Below are 6,120 nucleotides of genomic sequence, written 5' to 3'. Positions count from 1 at the left end.
AATCGATCCTAGCCATTGATTAAGAGATAGCTCAACTATAAATAGAGAGCCTCTCCTCATCATTTGTATTCATCCAATCATTCATTCATTCTCTTAGGAGAGAGTAATAAAACTCTGAGCCATTTACTCTAGTTCTTGTGTTCTTTGTTCTTTATTCTCTTTGTTCTTTATTCTCTTTGTTCTTGTTGCCTCTCTTGGTGGCTAGGAGTAGTCACACTTGTGTTTGCACTTCCATACCATAGTCCAACCTTGGTGGGTTGGAGTAGCCACGTTGGTGTTAAAGCTTCCGCATCCTAGAAGCCTTGAGGGCTTGGTTCCATCCTTGGTGAGTTTGCATGCTCACTAGGTTTGGGTAAGGCTTACTTAGTCGTATAGAATACCTAGAAGTGTCAAGAAGCATCTAAGGGTGCAAGACCCGTCAGACATTAACTCTGATATTGGACAGTTTGGGCTTGAAAATTTTGAGGGTGTTACAAGTGGTATATATATATTTATAACCATAAACGTAAACTAAACGCATAATTAAGATATATTTCTATAAACCATTGACACAATAAACTAGAAAATTGAAATTATACAAAGATAGATACAAACTAATTTGACTGCATTGACAAATGAACCACAATAAGAGATCAAACTATTAAAATACTACCGACAATCATAAATCAGAGTTGAGCATCATGAGAAAATTATCTCCGAACGTAAAATGCAATCCACATGTATGGACACAAACTTTTATGTTAGAGGTATCGAACTTAAAAAAATTTAAGGGGAGACAAGCTTATAAAATTTTAGAGTGGCAAAAAACATATTTTAAATAGAAAATATCTAAAATATATAGAAATTTGAAAATTTTAGGGGGTGACTCCCCCGCCTAGGTCCATCCCTGGCGATCCAAATTCAATCCGATGGTCAAAGCATGGAAGATCAACAAATTAACAAATAAGTGTCATCTTGATCAATCAATGTAACGTCAAATTCAACTACGAAAAAATTAAATGAAAAGAACAATCAAACAACCAATAAAGAAGATAAAAAATATGTCAAAATGAAGAGAAACGTACAATAAAAACAGAGAAAAAAATATCATAACAACATAATTATTGAAAACTAAATAAAGCAAATGAAAAAAAATAATATATAAAAAATGAAAAAAAAATTGACAATAAACAATTAGTACTAAAATTAATCAGCACCAAACTTAATATTTTGATGATTTGTCAAATAAAGAAAAAAAAGTGCAAAGGACGATTTCATAGGTCATAATTTATGAATGGTCTCTTCATCAAACTAATATTAATAATATAGTTCTACAAGATTCTCTCATAGAGGATGTTTTTATGATCCAACTTCCTAATTTTATTAGTCATATTGAACTTATTCAACATCTATAAACTCCACCAAGCCCACTATGATCTAAAACAAGCCCTCTATTCATTCTTCATTATAATCACAATCTCATTTATCTATTTGTGTATGTTAGATGTTATTATCAACATCACTGGACCAAATTCTAGTATACCAAATATATCAATTATATATATATAAAGTATTTTCCTTTTTAGATTTTATCGAACATTTATTCAGTTAGTTAATTTGTTCATCTTTTTTTTCTTATATTATCTTAAGTCAATGCTCATTAAGAGCACTCTCATTCCTTCTCTTAAAGTAAGATTAGATAGACCTAGTCGTGTGAAAAAGGGTGTTGAATATATTTCTATTATGGAATCATATACTTTGCCTTGTCCAGCTGCTTCAAAGGTTGACTGTGGTAAGCAACCAAATTTGGTAGAAGGCTCCTCAAGTGCTGCTGATAGTGCACAAGGTAATGAGGAGGTAGAAGGCATGGTTCCTATTGAAAATAATGGATTGAGTCCATTATCGTTGACCGAATCTGGTCAAATTGTTGAAAATACAAGTACGAAGGTGGTGGTCAAGAATCCTTCAACAGGAAATATGTCCAATAAAACTTTAGTTTTGGAGGATACTGAATATTCCAATACTCTTGTTACAATGGTTAAAATTGGTAAAGATGGTCCATATATTTTAAAAAATCGTTTGTCTAAGTGTGGTATACATGGAAAATACGAGGTTACGAACCCGATTCAGTCAAAGCGAACAAGACTCACACATACTTCAACAAATGATGCTGGGATGAGCAGCTCTAAAAACTCTTTGGTGGTGGTTGAGACTCAACCCTGTGTGATCAATGATTGTCTTGTGTTGGAACTGTCGTGGTCTAAACAACGCTACGATAGTTCGTGCGTTAGGCCGATATATCGGTCTTAAAAGTGCTAATGTTGTTTTTTAAGCGAGACTCGAATAAAGCAAAACAAGAGTAATTATATACGGTGTAAGCTTGATATGGATAATTGTTTCGTTGTAGACAAAAGCAATTATTGTACTGGGCTAATGCTCTTGTGGAATAATAATATTAATGTCTCGATTTTATCGTACTCTCGTTTTCATATTGATTATATTATTGATGATGGCAATAAGAAATTTAATTTCTCAGGTTTATATGCAAGTCACCATGCTAATCTCAAGAGTGAGGTTTGGTCCACTATTCATTCTTTAAGAAATGCTTCTAATTTTCCATGGCTATTGGGTGGGGATCTTAATGTAATCCTTCATGATTATGAAAAACAATGTGGGCGAAGGAAAGCAAGAGTTCAAATGGATGAGTTTCGTATGGTGCTTGCACATAATGGTTTATTTGATGTTAAGCCTGCTTGAGGTTGGTTTATGTGGCATTTTGGAGGGTCGGAGAGTCATGCTATTAAGGTACGTATTGATCGTTTTGTTGCTTCCCAAAGTTGGCTACATGCATACCCAAATAGTAAGGTATTTATTGAGTTTGCTGAAACTTCCGATCATTGTTACTTATTAATGGATACTGCTTGGTTTCAACCTTCAACCAGGGATCGATGTGATGATTATTTTCGTTTTGAACAATGTTGGGCTTCTGAGGAAGCTTGTAGAATGTTAGTGAAGGATGCTTGGGACCAACCTTATTCTGATATTTTGGTTAAAATTGTTGAGGTTGGGTTTAAACATAGTTCATGGCAAAAGGTTCGATTGGCTACCTCTCATGGCAGAATTCAAGCTCTTCGGAATAAAATTAATTCTTCTCTTAGCCGTCATACTTCGGAGGCAGAATTGCATAACCTCAAAAGATATAAAGAGGAATTACATCTTATGCTTAATAAGGAGGAGGTGTATTAGATGCAACGGTCTTGAGTTCAATGATTGGCTAATGAAGATCGGAATACTTCTTATTTTCATGCTTGTGCTAATGGTCATCGCAAGAAAAATTTTGTTCGGGGTTTATTGGATAAAAATGGCATATAGAAAGAAGGTAAGCAGAATATTATGTATATTGCGATAAACTATTTTCAGGATTTATTTGCTTATGTGAGTATTGTCTCTGATGAATATGTTATTGATGCTATTGATCCGGTTATTACTGATGAAATGAATTGTGTGCTTTGTGCAAAATTTACTACTGATGAAATCATTGCAGCTTTTCGTGATATTCATCCGCGGAAGGGACCTGTTATTGATGGTCTTCCGGTGAGTTTTTATCGATTACATTGGGATATTATTGGGGCTGATGTGGTCTATTTGTGCTTATAATTGTTATATGGTTCGTTAGACATGAGTTTGGTTAATAAGACGATAATTGTTCTTATTCCAAAAATATATGATCCTCAACAGATGAAGCATATTTGCCCAATCAGTCTTTGTACTGTTGTTCATAAAATTGTGTCCAAGGTTTTGGTTTGACGGCTTAAAGGGCTTATGGCCAGTTGCATTCATGAAACACAAGCTGTATTTCTTCATGGACACCAAATCTCGGATAACATATTGGTGGCACATGAGCTTATTCATTATATGAACTCTTTAAAAAATGGTCCGAATAACGGTGATGCTATTAAATTGGATATGGAGAAGGCATACGATAGAGTGAAATGGCATTTTCTGAGAAATGTTATGTTGAAGCTAGGGTTTTGTGTTATGAGATGTGTGGAAACCATCTCTTTCTCTGTTCGTATCAATGATAGTCTCACTAAGGAGTTTAGGCCAAATCGAGGGTTACGACAAGGCGATCTTTTATCTCCATTTTTATTTCTTTTCTGCACTCAGGGGTTATCCGCTATACTTAACCGTTTACAAGCTCAAAGGAAGATTCGTGGAATGGGGGCAAGTCAGAATGGGGGCAAGTCAGAATGGGCATAAGGTAACTCATTTATTTTTTGTTGATGATAACCTTATTTTCATTAAGAACTCTTTACATGAGGCTTCTATTATTTGCGATCTCTGGGTGCTTGTGAAACTGCTTCTGGTCAAAAGGCGAATCTTAAGAAATCATCATTATATTTTAGTCCAAGTACGAGACAAAAATGTCGTGATCAGATTTCGAGTATCTTGGGTATTGGCAAAGTGTCTGATTTGGGACACTACCTTGGTATGCCTCTTCACATTGGAAAGAATAAGACAAATACATTTGGATATTTGAAAGAAAATGTTTCTAACAGAATTGACGGGTGGATGAAACATCTACTTTCATTTGGAGGTCGTGAGGTATTTCTTAAATCGGTAGCTCAAGCTCTTCCACAATATATTATGTCTTGCTATCGGCTTCTTGATTGTTTAATTCAGGATTTGGTGAGTAATATGAGGCGCTACCAGTGGTCAGGTGATGCTAATAAGCGTGGTTGGCCAATGGTTTCTTGGAAAATAATGTGCAAACCCAAAAGTGAAGGTGGGATGGGATTTCGGGACTCGCATAGTTTCAATTTGGCTTTATTAGGCAAACATTTATGGCGCTTTATTAAAGATCCAGAGAGTTTGGTGGCTCGAGTATTTCGTACTAAATATTTTCCCCACGATGATCTGTTGAATGCTACTCTAAATGATAGAAGTTTTTAAGCTTGAAAGGTTTATACCATACAATGCAAGAGATGCGATGTGCTCTTTTTTGGCGTATTAGTATACGAAGTAATAAACGAGTTCACAATGATATCTGGGGTGGTTCAAAAGCTGTTTCTCTCACATGGAGTTATTCTGACTCTGATCTTAATCCTCTTTATTGTTCTGATCTTATGATTGATGGTTCTAATGTTTGGAATGAATCTTTGATTAATAGGTTATTTTCTAAGGAATATGCTATGCAAATTCTTTCAGTTCCTATTGCACCTTGTGTCGAAGATGTAATTGTTTGGGCTAACCATGATTCGGGTATTTACTCAGTTAGATCTGGTTATTGGTGGTTACAGAAACGACATCATGATAATGAAAGGAAGTCTAAGTTGTTGTTAGTTATGATTAAATTGAAAATTCTTTCTAAGATACGTGTGCTTGCTTGGACGGATGCACGGAATGCATTACCTGTTGGTGTTGGTGATGGAATTTGTCATGTGTTCTAATGGGGAGGAGACGATTATACATGCCATGAGGGACTGTCCTGTAACTTTGGATGCTTTAAGTCTAGCAGATCTACCTCATTCTATATTTTTGAGTACTACGGATAGTCCTTTATTATGGATGGAGGAAGTATTCTCCATTTTAGGCATTGATGCTTTTGCTGGTTTTTTGATAATTATGTGGAATGTATGGAATAATCGAAACTCCTTTGTTCATTCTGACAGGTTGCAAATGGCGTGGCTTTTGGTGACTAATGCAAAGATACTACATCAAGACTATTTAAGGTCTATTAGTATGGGGATGAATAAACAACGGTCTACAAATTATGTTATACGATGGACTCCACCTTTGGAGGGGGTTATCAAAGTGAATGTTGATGGTGCCTTTGTTGCGGAGCGCTGACTGTATGCAATTGGAGTTGTTGCTCGTGATAAGTGTGGATAGGTTTGTGGTGGTTTGGCCAGTCTTCTATTGGATGCTTTGAGGTGGGCTTTGCAGAACTATCTGCTTTACTCGCTGGTCTTAGAATGGCTTGTGATATGAGATGGTCTGATGTTCAGTTTGAAACTGATTCCTTGATGCTCGTCCATAAGATTACACGAACTTTTACAGACATTTCCATTCTCGGGGTGTATGTTTAAGAGGCTCGTACTATTTTTCAGGATCATCCTCGTTTTTGTATTTTGTATACTC

The sequence above is a fragment of the Hibiscus syriacus genome, unplaced genomic scaffold (genome assembly GCF_006381635.1).
Source record: "Hibiscus syriacus cultivar Baekdansim isolate YM2019G1 unplaced genomic scaffold, ASM638163v2 tig00110114_pilon, whole genome shotgun sequence".
NCBI lineage: Eukaryota > Viridiplantae > Streptophyta > Magnoliopsida > Malvales > Malvaceae > Hibiscus > Hibiscus syriacus.
The sequence above is the reverse complement of the archived record's forward strand: the minus strand, read 5'-3'. Positions refer to the sequence as shown.